General features: G+C 27.5%; 1 protein-coding gene across 3 annotated transcripts in view; it reads right to left on the bottom strand.

Moving 5' to 3' along the window:
- The window catches only part of LOC121132376 (lachesin), a 425,839-nt gene extending 411,086 nt beyond the window's left edge, over positions 1-14,753 (bottom strand). For 2 of the 3 annotated variants that reach the window (XM_071886665.1, XM_071886666.1), the window contains exon 1: positions 14,528-14,735. The gene's annotated coding sequence lies outside the window, so the exon portion shown is untranslated. Of the gene's footprint in view, positions 1-14,527 lie in introns of all 3 variants that reach the window. The other variant, XM_071886663.1, reaches the window with a different exon arrangement.
- Positions 14,754-16,299: the final 1,546 nt, after the last annotated feature.

Here is a 16,299-nt window from a genome sequence, read left to right as displayed (position 1 = left end):
AAACATAAATAAATACAAACTAAAAAGAGAATTAGGAAGAATATGACCGAGTTAATCTTAGTACGTATCTTCAATCTTTATTATGGTTGAAGAAGGAACATGGCAAGTTAGCAATGTCTATGACAATTAATAAATTACTGGGTCAAACATTTCAAAAATTGCTTTATATTTATCATGTTGCATTTTCATAGTGTCAAAAAGGGTTGTGGGTTTGATTATATTTGCATCAAATGGACAGAAAAAATAAAAATGTTGTATTCAAGGAAAATTTTCCATAGAAATTTGCCAATAATATAATTACAGTTTATAATAAATCGTTTTAGTTTAGAATTTTAAAATAAATATAAATAAAAGCTATTTAATTTTCCATGGGCTACTTTTATGATAGCATGTTTGCGCTAGTTTGATTATGTTTTTTTGGTTTTTTTTGTTTAATTGGTGTTATTATTTTTATAGAATATTTGAGGGTTTTGATTTGATTATATAAATTATTATTGTTGATTTTAATACAGGAAAGTATATCCAAGTTTTAGGGGGTTTATTTTACACGGGTTGCCATTACATTGATGTTTTTTTTGGCTTTACAGAGGGGAGAATATTCCGTCAAGATACCCTTAAGATGTGTAATAATTTAAAAATGAGTCTTTAAGGTATTTATTCTCCATTTTTGTATCATTATTTATTTGTTTATTTTTTATCGAAAAAACAAATGAAAGGTTAAATGTTTTTTTTTGTTTTTTTTGTAATTTTGCGAAAATGAAGGAGGTTGTAGTAAAAGGAAATCAATAAATACAAATTCATAGATCTATATTATATATAAATGAATGATGACTTAATTAGTTGTGCGATTAAATTTAAGTGTTGCATATGTGTGCAATGTGCATGTAAGGAAAGTTCACTGCGCTCTTCTTTTAACCCCAAGAAAGTTAACCTCCACCCAAGACAATTCTGAAGCAATTCATCACAAGGAAAATTCATCTTCAACAATAAATATATTTAGAATATATCTTGTATGAAAAAAATTAACTATAATGAAGTATTTCAGTATTTTATTCTACTTTTTAATCGTTCAATGATATGTTCATTATAATATTAAAGTAGTTCCTAATTTTAAAAACAATTTATGCTTAGCATAACTCTTTATTGAACCCTTCACCACCAATTAAAACAAATTTTCTACATAGCTTGATGATATTTTTATTTCCCTAAATTGAATATGTATTAGTAATTTAATTGTCACTCCTTCGGACGTTTGTCTCAAGTTTTATATACTTTTATTGCATATTTTGTCCTTATAAATACAAATTATATAACACTATCAGTTTTACTACCTGTTTTTTTACTCGGGATGGACATTCCTTGCAATAAATTTGCTTTGGGAGGAATTTTTTTTCAAAATTGGTCAAAACAAAACTACTGAGCTGGAATTTAAATCCGTCTCGTACCTTTGAGCAAAAATATCTAATTTGTTAAATAATATTTTATGTTATACAAAAGTTGGACAATTAATAATACAAATCAACAGCAAAAAAAAAACCCTGAGATAGAAATATATTAAAATTATAGGAATCTGAAAGACTTACATTTCAATTGTGGTTTTAGTTTTTTTCAAACTGCACTACGGTTCTCGCTAAAATATTATAAAGTATATGGAATTTTTCGGTTTTTTTTTGTTCAAACTATTTTTAACCTCATGCACGTAGTTAAATTTATTTTATCACACCTTTCTATGGGATAGAAACAAGAGATGGATCCTAAAATCCACATTCAGTTAATAAATTCCCTTGCCCTTAAATGGAATTATTGTTTAATAATTATTGGAATTGTTCACAGAACCAAATAACGCTCAGAACACTAATAATCTACAGGTGACAACAAATTACACCAATTATTTTTGTATTAGCGAGATAAAGTCGTTCATAGTTTTGAAGATAGAGATAAAATGCTTCAGCAATTAAATTTTTATATATTATTATTAAACCAACGTCAAGTGATGTTTTCCAAAATAAAATTGAAAACAAGGCCATTTTACTAACAAATAACTTGCAAAAAGAAAGTATATTTTTAATTGTGTTTTTCTTCGAACTAACCTTATTTGCTTATTAACAAAGGAAAAACCAAGGAGTTATTTATTTCCAAACAAACTCATTAAAAAAATATGTTAGTTGAACTTTAAGTTATTTTTCTTAGTACTAAATTATTCCTAATAAAATAAAAAACAGTAGTTAGAATTAACGTAGAACGTTAAGCTTACTTTACAAATACATAATGAAAATTTACCAAATAAAATATGATATGAAAAAACTAATAAGTAATTTTATTTCAAATACTTTTTGGTAAAACATCTGATCGAATTATATAAAATTAGTGAATGTTTTTGATATTTACTTGTTTACAATTTATTTGTATATATAGGTATCTTATAATCCAGGTTTAGTGAACTTAATTAACTAATTATTTTTAAAGTCGTTTTTATTTTTTCCATTTGATTTCTTGGGTTTTTCATTTTTTCAAAGTGAAAACTGAGGTATATCGGGAATTTTCTTAGTTAATAGACATTTTCATGATGAAAAATTTCTACTTTTACAAAATGATATATCAAATAAAGAATGTGAATCATCCATAAATTAAACAAATTTTTTTTGGTAACCTACAATAGTTCTCTATCAAATATCTTTAAAAACAACATAACAAAGAATGAAAAAATAAGGTCAAAATTGTCTCATTTCCATTATACTATGTTATATATTTCTTTATTTAGTGTTGGGGTTATACAAACATGTATAACCAGTTTAAATTGTCTATAGTCCAGTTATTCTCAAATTGGGAGGGGGGTACGTGGAGAATCTCCAAGAGGTAAGTGAGATTTAAAAATAAATATATATTTATTCAGCATATGAAAAAGTTTGCACTGGGTAGGGAATATGTAGATGAAAACATATTTCGAAGGGGGTAACTCAATTAAAAAGTTTGAGAACACCTGGTTTATACTTTTGAAATTCTTTTAAGGTAGATACCCATGAAGGAAAAAGTAATTTATTTCCTATTAAACTTGAAATCTTTGAATTACACTACAATGTATACTAAATAATGAGTTCAAATCAAGTAAGATAAGATATTGATATTTCAATATCGTTTGGGCAGTTAAATTTTTTTTCACAATCCTTTGAAATTTGGCATGAATGCCTATTTTTATACATAACTTGAAATATTACTAGCCATATTCAATTTTCTAACTTTTTGGTTTTTGGCCCACCTTAGTGTACAAGCTATTATTATTTATGACTTCTATAGAAGCAACCTCTTGATTCCCAATGGTTGGATAAAGTATCAAATTTTTATCGAAAATATAACTATAATATTTTTATTATAATAATAACAAATTATATCTTGTTACAATCGTAAGTTATATTATTAAAATTATTTTCAATTAAAGATTTATTTTTTGTCAATATCTTATATTCATACACAGTTGAAAAATAATTCTGAAATTCGATATGGAACTTAAAAATAAAATTTAATTTAATTTTTGTATTCAATAGGTGAAAAAATGCATTATTACTATTTATTTAGCTTTCGATGAATTACTTTATGTATTTTATATTTTATGCAAAAAATTAAATTAAAAATGTATGCTTGCATGCATATGCTAATTATTATAATAGATCATATACGAATATGTGATGTGTCTACATAAAAACAATCTTGAAAAAGAGAAAACTCCAATATTTCTTTACTTCATATATTCTTCATACATTTTAATGTTTCAAAGACATATTTGAGACAACTACAATATACAACAGCTTATTTGTTTTCTTTAAATAAGCTAAAAACAAAACAAAAATCCAACAAAATAACTTAAAAAGATTTGCGAATTAAAAAAAATTTAATTCCTCTCAATATTTTTAGTTTAACTTTTAATTTTTAATCAAGTAACTTTTAAATAAGGAATAAAAATAGTTGCATACAAAAATGCTTAATTAAATATCATGAAGTCGATTTTTTGACTGGCTGTAATAATTAGTTAATATTTAAGAAACAAGAAGTGTTAAATCTATTTTGTATAAAATGTATTTTATTGATATTTTTTTACAGATTAATTCATCTAATTGACTTATTTATATTTAATTTCGAAACTTTTAAAGCAACCTTTCTTATTGCTTAGGTAATAAATGCTTCATAGAAAAACTAAAAGTTAAACTAAAACAAATCAATCAAAATTTGACAGCAAATCTTTTTAAGTTGTGATATTAAGCTTTTTCTTTACTTTCTACCATATAGCAAAAAAAAAAAAATGAAAAAAAAATAACTTTCAATAAAAACTAGTATTTTTTTTCCTCAACTAGGTCTTTATTTATTCAGACATGCACACACACACTGAAAAAATTAAGAAATGTATACATTTGTAAAATGAATAAAAAAAAATTTGCGTTTAGAATAAAACATAAATAAATATTATAATTTAAAATTAATTTTTTCTTTAGACCTTTAAAATCTTACAGATACAACAATTATGCAAAAACACCGCAACATAAATCAGAAAACATAGTACCTAACATAAACAATAATAAAATGTCAGTTAAAAGGCCTCATAGTGAGACAAAATATTACAACAAAAAAATCCCAACTTGTCAGCCTGCGATGTTCATACAGTGTCTGCTGTAACCATTGATGATGTTTCTTAAAGTTTTTTCGTATCTTATTGAAGAAGATGGGTAATATTTTATATAATCCGATGCGTAATATCAGGAAGTACCATGCAGTTGGGGAATCTTCAAAGACAAGTTGCAGTTCTAGCAGCTGCATAAATTAAAATATCTCTCAAATCCATCCCCTCAATCACTTTATCTTCCGTAATTCGTTGAGCTATGAAAGCCTAACATTTAACAAAAGCAAAACCGATGGTTTTCTCTTCTTCCGACCGACGTGACTGGTGATTAGAAATATCTAACAGAAAGAGAGTCTTTGCAAAATTTGGTTCAAAATTTCTTATGAAGTTATGGTTAAGTAAAATAGAATCCTGAACTACAGTCAACGCAGGGAAGTCAAAAAAGGCATTTATATAGCATTATTATATATTCGACCACAGACTTTGCACAGTAGTAAGAATTTTAATATGCCAGTTGATATCTGAAACTGGGATGTAAACTTTTCCCATCGTTAATACCACTCAAAGAGCCCATTATTATTTTATTCCACGAACGAGGAAGGTCCAAAGCTTTACTATACCTCCTGGAGATTTGTTTCGTATCCAGGGATTCAGTAATTCTAAAGTCAAATTTTAGGCACAAGGGTACTAGAGGAAGGTGTAAGTTCGACAATCTACGTAGTTGGAAGAGAAATCTTCCAGTAAAGAAGAAAGAATTACTATTTAGATCATGGAGTGTTAGAAAGTTATCCCGAATTCCAATATTTTCCAACTCTACTGGATCATCCCAATTCTTAAAAAAAGGTTTCTAGTTAGAGTGTTAGCGAATAATGTCTACACTAATATTAGAGTCAAATGAAGGTATTTTAATCCATATTATTCTATGAGCAGCTCCACATTCACTAGAGAAATTCATAATTACGTCATTTGATAGATCTGAACCGAATAATAAAAATTTACAAACAGGAGACCCAGTAATGGCATTCCTCCATTCTAAATGTGATTCAGCCACAATGTTTGTAAAATCTCGATGTAAATTTTTTGCAGAATATTTGACAAAAGAACAAGTCCTCCTTCTGATTGTTTGCGAGGTCTTTATATGGCATTAATGTAGTTATGATCAAACAACAGCTTCAACCATGTATTTTAATTGGTTTTTCAATTATTCACAAAGATTTTGTAGGAACTTCATTCAAGAAAATTTAATAAATGATTTAGGTTTTGAATGCTGTAATTTTTTTATCTATATGAATTACATTCATTTTTCAACTTCATAGTTATTTGAATTTCGATATATAGCTCCCGATCATTACTATATTCCAAAAACGTTATTTACAAAAAAAAAAAAAAAAAAGAAGAGTATAGAGGTCAAACCTATTGCGGCTAAAGGTTTTAATTGTCATTTTTTGTTATAGGCCTTAAATACCAATAATAAATTTTTTGTTCCAATACCTGAATTTTGTTGGATAGTGTTAAAAAGACGGTATTCATATTCGTGGAATGAGTTAAGATGCCAAAGCATCAATTGAAGCAAGTAAATAATACGGGTCTTTAAATTAATAATCAAGGATGAGTCAACCACAACGTGTTAAGCCTCCCCATGTTCATATGCAACAGTAACAAATGAATAAGTTGGTTTCAAACGCTTGTGAAATAGGTTTGGATCGGTTTAAAGATAAATGGTTGGAAAAACTATGAAAAGTAGCTCTTAGAATTTATCAAAATGGAGTCGTTGAACTTCCAGGAACATCAAGTAATTTACCATTGCAGGGAAAATTTGAAAACAATTTAGAAGACTTTTATGTGATTTGCAATCAAATTTAACTCAAAGTAATGTATACCATTCTGTGTGATTAATCAAGACTTTGCTTCCAATCGAAATATGTCGATTCCACTAAATCTAAGTCATACTGGATTGGTGAACAATTATTTCACCTATCCTCATTAACTCTAAACAACAGACAATCTCTCCTGCTGATGTACGACAAATGTTAAATTAGCAGCAACATATGTTGTCGGGAGAAATGTTCCTACTAGAATGAACTACTGTAGCAATGGGTATCTAACCTTTGATTATGTAATATTAAATTTTATTTTCACTTAATTCAAATAGGAATAAATGTTATTTTGTAAATTGAAAGATACCAAAGCATGTATACTATAGTTAAGTAAAGTTTCCTACGCATTTATAGGGTTAATAAGAATAGTTTTTTGGAAAAAATGGATTATAATTTAAAGAATAATATAAATCTAATCCATACCATCTTGATACATAGATTGATATTGAGTTATTGATTAATTTTTGCGTCACTCTAGTTATATAATTCTCTAGTATTATGTCATCCAGCTATCTTTCATTATTTTATTCTGCTCTAGCTAGGTCCGTAGGAGTGAGTAACTGATTTTGTAACTGTTGAATGGAAAAAAAGGATTAGACAGATTAAAATAAAACACTTAGAAGTGGGTTGACAAAATACTTATTTGGAATTCATTCCGAGGAAATATTTAACACTAATAGCTATTGGCTTTTCATTTTCAAAACAGTGCATGGAGCTTGTTTTTCTTATAGCAGCAGCTTGCACGTCTGATTTCACCTAGATTAACTTCCATTAAGTATATTTAATAAAAAAAAGTCATTAAAAATATTCAAGAATGAAAACGCCGTCTCAAGTTTATCCATTCTCAAAGAAACCCCTTAGTTACAGGCCTATCCCAGTATAATTAGGATGTATATAGGTGGCGTTACAGGATTGTTTCTTACTCTACAGTCTACCTTTAGATACTCTAGTGACAGTTTGGACATAAAAGATTCAGTGTGCAATTTAAATAAAATATATAAAACACTGGAAAGTTACCAACATGGTTTGATAAAAAGGACTAATTTATTTCTGATAAAGGAAAAAATGCGCTCTTTTGTAATAAAATGTAATTTTTTTTATAATATATACTTCCTATGTAAACTCAATTTTAAACATGGGAAACAATAACTATTGTAAGCCAATCAAAGATCTGAAAAAAGGAATCACTCTCCGTGTATCATATTTCACGGTCTTACCTCATTAACGTAAAATATACTTTGCATTTCGAGTGGAGCTCTCGACCTTTCTGCTTCTTTTCCCATAATGAGTATTTTGAACGTTGATTAGTTGAATCAGAATAAGCTCTTGTTCAGTAAGCTGTGAACACTTTTTAAAATTATTGGGAAGAATTGACACGGAATTGGGTTTACTACAAACTGGTTTGGATCTCTTTTTTCTGTTCTTTGTTTGTTTGTTTTTTTGTATAAAAGGTTACGTCAAACAATAAAGGCAACAACTTTATTACTCTCTTTTCCCCCTAGAGTCCTTTTTTTTCTTAAAGATTTATTTATTTAAAACAGGGCATTTGGACAAAATGCCCAGAATTAGTATTTTTTTCTTTCAAAAAACTTAATTTTATGTAACTATATAGCTATTATGACTTTTAGAACTTTTTTCCTATTCAATATTTGAAATTTATTTCCAATAAATTTAACTTCAAGTTTTTTTTTGTTTTTTTTTTCAAAGAATTTAATTTTTGGTAAAGAGATTTTTAGATTTTTTTCTAAAAAATGTAATATTTGAAATTTAATTTCTGAATAAATGATTATTTTATTTTTGTACGTAGCTATGGGTTTTTGAAATTTTTTTTAAAACATTTAAATTTTTTATTTTATTTTCCTAAAAATTAAATTGCTCAAATTTTTTTTCAAAAAAATAATTTTCTGCGTATTATTATGTATTTCAGAATTTTTTGTGAATAACTATAGATTTTTGAATTTTTTTCAAATTTTTTGTGAATAACTATAGATTTTTGAATTTTTTTCAAATTTTTTGAATTTTTAGCTTGTTTTTTTTTAAATAAAATCCCAAAACATGACATGATTGATAGTCACTATTGCCTTATTGTCCATTTAGGGAACAAACGTTACTTTTTCATAGTCCTTTGAAGAGAATATACTATGTATTACATATGCTAGCAACTTCAAAAGATCATTAATTGTTCGAAAAAAACAAAAAACAAATATGGGGTATTTATTTACATCACCTGCTATTTCATCAATGATACTTTATTTGCATATTCCTAAAACTGTGTTTTCAATGAACGTACACATAGATCGTTTGATGTATGTGTAGGAAAACTATGATCATATATGTAACCTGTCACCATATTTGTACAAGCAGTCTATTAGATAGTTAAAATATGTAGTATTTCAAGAGCCTTTGAAAGTATTTATGTGTACCATAAACACAAAAGCAAATGGAGTATAGATGATAAAATTTGATTTCTTTGACAAATTATCGTTAATTTCTAGCAACAAATAAATCTGATTAATTTATTGAGGTGCCGCAAATTAAACTTAAAAATAAATTGAAACTTTATCTTTTTTTTACTTATACTAAATTGTTTTTCTGTTAACTCATCACATATCTAGATATCCTTTTTACAGATTATAGACGGAAAAGTGTCCATTAGAAATTTGTATTCATTGAATAAAATGATATATACACAAAAATTTTGTGTAAGTAATTTTGTGGTGATTTAGAGTAAAATAAAATCTATTAGCCAAGCGGAGAAAGGATGACAACGTAATCTTTTACCCGAACTTAAAGGAGATAAATTAGAAAATTTGAAGACTTTAGAGTAAAGAGTCGCAACAATTTTTGTGTACAAGTCAAAATGAGATGAAGATTTTGCAGGACACACAAATGAAACATTGGCTTTAATTAAATTGGACATGATAAAAGTCAATGATATAAATTATTTTTGTATTTATATACATTATAACTGTAATAGCCTAATTTGCATGCATATTATGAGAATCCAACTTTTTAAAGTTGGATTCAGACTAATTGTGTTAATCTTCATTATTTGATCTAAGTCCTCATGAAAGAGTTTAATAAAATAAACTTTGCCTCATCTGGAGAAGTTATTTTCTTATTATTAAGAGGTTTCAATAATTGAACTTCAACTTTTCGCTAACGTTGTCTCCAATTTCAAAGAAGAAAGAGAAGAAATGACGTGAGGTCGAAAATATTATTTGCGTACGAAAGGGAAGCGATAAAGTAACTTCTTTTGTAATGTTTCAAAAGTGGCATCTTGCAGCTGAAAAGTATTCACATAATCAAGAAAATATTCTTAAGCTAACAGGCACGTTTTACAACATTATTAAGCAAATAGCTTAAAGAATAACAAGCTTCATTATTATTTCAAAACTAAGGCTCAAATCATTAAGAATAACAATCAAATTATTTCTGCTTTGTTTTATAAAAGTGTTTTTTTTACATATTTAAGAGCATTCATTAGTGAAATACAAAACGCATTAATTAAATGAGAAAAAAAAAACGAAGAAATTATGGAAATAGCAATCCCTAGCCATAAATCATAAGTAAAAAAATCCGTTAATGATTAGAGAAGAAAACTTAAGTATGTCTCTGTAATGTGTAGTGTTTTTATTTGTCAGTTTCTACCTTTTTCTATGTATTAGTTTCAAATTATGGAATATGTCTTCTTCAGACTATGTTTTTCGTTGAGAAATACAAATGTAAAGACATAATTATTTTTTTTTTCAAGTTTTATTTTTGTTGTAGCATTATTGTTCTTGTAATTTTTTTCTCGTGTTAATAAACATGAACTTTTTTTCTCAGTGTACATAAATATACGTACGTATAAATGAGTATATTCAAAAACAAAAGAACAAAGATGCTTGCCTATGTTTCTCTATTGAGATAATAAGAGAAACTTAAATTATATAAAAAGATCTCAAATAACATGGGGGATCCATACAATTAGGATCGTCAATAATTTTAAATAGATTTTTCTTGAGTCATTTGGGTTAATACATGTGGGTTCGGTGACCTGGGAGATGGATTAGAGTCGCAAAAAATAGGATGCCCATGTGAAAGTTCTAACTATTTACGCATTGACTTTTATACATATTAAAAAATAAAGCCGGTCTGAAAAAGCACCAAAGTTTATCCCAATGTAAATGCACTTTAGAAAAGAACATTTTAAAAGAGCGGAAACATCCATAGAGGCATCAACACTTCCTCAATGGGATCATCTTCTTCTTTTCAACTTTTTAAGTCAGGTGTTAGTGGCAAAATAAAAAGGTTTGTAAAATCGTTGTGTCTATTTATAAGAAAAGTTTCTTCTTTTTAAATAGTTGATTGACAATAGGAGAAACACAAGACGACTCTTTAGTAGATCTATAGGCTTTATTCCTCCATCCATTTTGGAAACCATACATAATTTTTTTCTTTGGTTCAAAAGATTTCTTCGGATAGCCGCCCTTCTGTCTCCTTCAATGTGTCCGAAAAGAAAAGTCCAAGACTTTTCCCTAAATTCAAACAAAATTTGTCTAAAGCCTTAAAAATCCATTGATTTCACACAATTGGTAAAAATATATAATTGTGTGTCCATTTTTATACATATAAAGGAGCATACCGGTTTTTTCCGGTGATTTTACTAAAATGATTGTACAATGAAGACATGCTGGTGATAGGACTTTGTAAATTTCTAGACACTCACTTTCTAATAAGAATATTTATCAGGTGTTTTAATCAGCACTCTTTGAAAATGTAAAAAATTTGTAAACATTTTAAGGAAAAATTGAAAAGACCATATCCTATTTTCAAAACAAAAAAGTCACAACGTATTAGAGTCAGAAACACTGATATTCGGAATTTCGAAAGAAATATCTACCCCCCCTTCAAACAAAAAATATTAACGTCAGCCCAGATACATAAGTATAAAACCTAAAGAATGATGCATGTTTTGCATAAGCAATGACATAAGGGTAAATTTATTTATGTTTTTAATGCTTCACTTTCTAATAAGAATATTTATCAGGGGTTTTAACAAACCCAACGATAAGCTATAAATAACATATAACTATACTTCTCCTAAGTAATTGTTACATATTATTCTATAATCACTTTTAGAGTTGTAGACAATATGACCGAAAGCACGTGAGAAATTTCATTTTTTGGAATATAATGATTAAAGAGTGTTATTTTTATTTCACAAATTTGTTATCAATATTGGTAACTCATAAGGAAAGATTATGTTAGAATAAAGTGTTCATGTGATCATAAAAGATGGTGAGTAACACACTAAATATATATTGGGAAGTTTGGCTTTTGATGCAAATCTTTGTTGGAATCGGAGAAGAATTGACAATGAAGAAATTACCGCTTTTGTCGTTGTTTGATACATCGAATGATTTTTGTTTATTTTCTTACTTATATTGATGCTAACAACTAATCTAACAAAACGCCATAACAGCTAAGCTGTTCTTTTTTGATTTTTTTTTTTTTAGATTCGACAGGGTTTTTATGCAATTTTTCGACTTTTAAACATACTGCCAAGTCGTTAATTCTACAACTGTATCCACCAATGAAACAAATAAAAACTTTGATAAATTTATAAATTTTTATATCAAAGAGTTCATAATCTAAAATAGCAGTAAAAAAACGAATATTTAACTGCGTAGACTATAAATTATTTCCATACAAGGCTTGTTCTATATAGAATCCGACATCCCTCATATCTCAACATTTTCTTATTCATCGTTTGGGAAAGAAGGAATTTAAAAAAATACTCTGAAATTTTGATACTTAATTCCAAAAAAGTTTAAAAAATTAGATGCAGAAAGTTTAAGATAAATTTATAATTTAACTTAATAGTGTAGAAAAAATATGATATATTACACTGATATTTCTATAATTTGGGGTAAACAAGAACCAGAAGGAAGTAAAAAAAGAGAATATAGTCATTTTCGATGATAAAACATAATAATATATCATTATAATTTAGAGTTAGATATATTTATTTTTTAAAGTGGTCTATATTAAAAAATCACGTTTTTGTAACATAACTTTATACATTTTTTGATTTTGAAATTAGAGGTTAAAAACTTTATTTTTTACATATTTAAAAATTGAATAAAAATTATTCAGGGATTAACAAGTCTTATATTAAGCTTTTGACCCGTTTTTATTATTGTTAATACTCAAAGGCTATTGAAAACATTGCTCTAAAGTATAAAAATACATATTAAGTGTTTTTGAAACATGTTTCTTCAAACAACTTCTGAAAGTCACATAAAGGCATTTAGTATATAGTTGTGTTCCTTAAAGATCCATTCATTTAACATATTTTAATTTATCTCCAGAAATATAACAATTTTTATTTGATATCTGATCAAAGATGATCTTTAGTGGCTGTTTTTATGACGTTTATCTTGTTGAACTTGTGTAGTGCTATTGACGTACAGTACAATATGCACAACCTAAATAAGTATCCCTAATTTTGGAAAGATATGTTTTTTCAATCCTAATTTATTTGTTTACTTCATACTGGCCCATATTTGATTTAATTTTAGGCTTTGTATTCAAATTACTTGGATGAATTAAGATATCCAAGAGTCTGAGCTATAGATACTTCATCAAATGAAAAATTTATTTATTGGCCCCAATACCTTGACAGAAATGGAGAATAAATTATTTAATAACACAAATTTAATCCACACTCAATTAGGAGAAAAAATATTCTAGTTTGCTTAACTGTTGACAGTTCAATGCAACGTTGCATATTTTTACTTAAAGGTCATACAAAGATTAACAATGAAATATATAATTGTACATAATATACATTGAAATTTGTTGTCAGTGTATATTTAAATGCGATTTATTTGCTTCAATAAATGTTTTATGAATCAAAACCTTATTGCAGCAACAGAGTAATATCAATTTTATTGATGTATGATGAAATACAACATTAACGTTTTCGAAGTTTAAGTTCGATAATCATAGTTATCACTGATTCTTTGTTTATTTATTTAAAATCTAGGAAATCATGGGAATTTATATTTCATTAGAAACTCACATTAAATTATTACATTTATTTTTTATATATTATTCAATAAACGATAAATTGATTATATATATAGTAAGAGATACTCTTAAAGATTAAATTGATATAAGTTATTAACTATTTGGTCTACAGTATGTATATTGATATAAAATGAAGCATATATAACAGAACTATAACAAATGAATATAATATATATTAACAATACTTTCTGACTTAGAAAAATAAATTAATTTAATATCTTTCACAACTAGCTTAAAAGATATTTGTTACTCTTACAATATATAATAAATTACTTACTTTCCACAGTATTTTAGATAGCGTTCCATTCTGAAATTTTACTGAATAATGATAACCCATAGGATCTACATGTTTTAATTAGCCTACCAGGGGAAAAATTGAAACTTACACTGTTTACAATTATATAAATTGCTCCATATTTCTAATTATATTCATAATACAAAAAAATATATTATAACAAACTGTTTTATTAATTTCAGTGAAAGAAACACAAAGATCCTTAAATCCAAGAAATATATCAATCTTAAGATCCAAGGCGTGATTTCCCATAGACTTAGTTGGGCCTCTCCCTATGCATTTCTTGAGGATTTTTGTATTTATAATAGGTTTTCTATCAGAGGCATCTTTTTTTTTTTAAATTTCAATCTCATTCTATTTTTTATTTTCATGTTGTAAACAGTCTGTCAAGAGACTTTCAGTAACTATTAGTGTGAACCACAAGAATCAATAGTTAGACCTTAAGCCCTGTTTCCCGCTCTGATGATATTTTTAGGAAGCTGATGTTTCATATATCTAATAAATATACAGAGCTTATGAATTCAGTCAATCAAAGTTTCGTGAATTTTGAATCATTTGAGTAAGTAAATTTCATGTTGCCACCCAGTATGTAGTAATTAGATAATCCTATTGTCAGTTCCGGTTATTTTTATTATTTTCCCTTAAAGCCTTTGATTGGAATAAACTTACCTTCATGAGGGAAGAAACAATCCTTTTGATATCTACGAATTCTTTACTTTTTAATTTAAAAATAAGGTATTGACTTATTGTTCACTTCATTTACATTATAAACTCACTTAAAGGTATTATTTAATTAATTAATCAAACCAATTAATACTCTTAATTATGACACCCAAATAGTTAAATAAATAAACAAGAAGTCACAACTACTGCTTTCACCTCGTCATGGAAAACTAGTAAAAAAAAAGAAAAAAAAAATATTTCAAAATATAGTCGCGCTTCTTTTCTCCTTCTCTTCTCCTTTCTCTACTTGTTTTTTTTTTTTTTTGTCTTCTATGGTTAAAAAAATTAAACGGCAGAAAAAATCTTAATTTATAAAAGTATTTCAAAATTACTTATACAATATATGGATAAATATGTTAACATTACCTATACAGAAACAAAAAACGTTAGTATACAGCGTGTTGAAAAAGTACTGAGACCTGCCTCTAAGTAGTCATAAGAAATGCTCATAATTGATCAAGATGATGTTATACATAGAAAAAAGTTATTTTATAATATTTTTTAGCTTAACAATACACATTTATTATGAAATTGGCCACCGTCAGCCTTAATGAAAGGCTCAAAACGCTCCTAGAACCCCTTGTATGCATTGGCGACGTAGTCTTTTTAATTATCCTCCACTGCTGGTTAATGGAGGTCTTCAGGGCATCAATATTGGGGTGGCGGACTTTGCAGGACTTCTTTTAAATTTGCCACCAAATGAAGTAATCCATTGAATTCAGATTTGGACTCTGAGGGGCCCAAAGCTTCTTGGATGATAAGTTTATGTTGCTACCCATCCACTCTTGTTCAATATTAGCAGTAGTGGCCGGAGCCCCGTCCTGCTGAAATATGTACGTGGCTGTGTTGGACGCCAAAAAGAAATTTGTGTTAGTATAAAAAACATCATTTACCATTGTAGTTAAAAATAAATGTTCTTCTAAAAGACCTAAAATCTCAGCATAATCAAATAATCAAACTATAAAAAGTACATTCATACCGTAGTGATATCGATAGAAAATATCTAATTAATTTGGCTACATAATTCCACGACAAATTTTGCCATTGGGGAATCCTTAGGGATACAGCAGTGTATCTAGCTGCAGCCGATATTAAGATTGTCCTTAGATTTTTTTTGGTCAAACACTGTAAGCTGTTGAACAATAAAAGCTTAACAATTACTGACAGGAATATTAATTACTTTTTGCTTATTTGAACTCTGCTTCATGTTAGAAGGAATACCAAATAGCACAAATTCTTCCTAATATCTTCGCTCAAAATTTAAAATATACTCGGAGTTAAGTAATACAAAATCCTTTGTCATTTTCAAAAGTGGAAACGAAGCAAAAGCGTGTTTCACATCGTTAATTACTCTTCCACAGTCTTTACAATATAAAGAAATCTAATCAACTTAGTCGATATCTGAAATTGTGGGGTAAAATTCTGACTAGCATTGATACATTTCAGAGAAAGCATAATCCTTCTCTCCCATGTTTGAGGAAGATCTAAGATCCTTATGTATTCCTTAGTGATAAGAAACGCAACAAGAGATTTCAAACTTCAGAATTAAATTTCAGATACCAAGGAGTCAGTGGAAGATGCTACTTTGCTGATCTCTGCAGAGGGTAATAAAATCTTCCAGTATTCAAAATTTATACGTGAATCATATCATGAAGTTTAATAACGTTCTAATTGATGGCAATCGTTTTCAGCTCTATGGGTTGTTATTGGAGGTTCTT

The sequence above is a fragment of the Lepeophtheirus salmonis genome, chromosome 2 (genome assembly GCF_016086655.4).
Source record: "Lepeophtheirus salmonis chromosome 2, UVic_Lsal_1.4, whole genome shotgun sequence".
Classification (NCBI taxonomy): Eukaryota; Metazoa; Arthropoda; class Copepoda; order Siphonostomatoida; family Caligidae; genus Lepeophtheirus; species Lepeophtheirus salmonis.
This window is presented reverse-complemented; position numbering and strand designations above follow the sequence as displayed.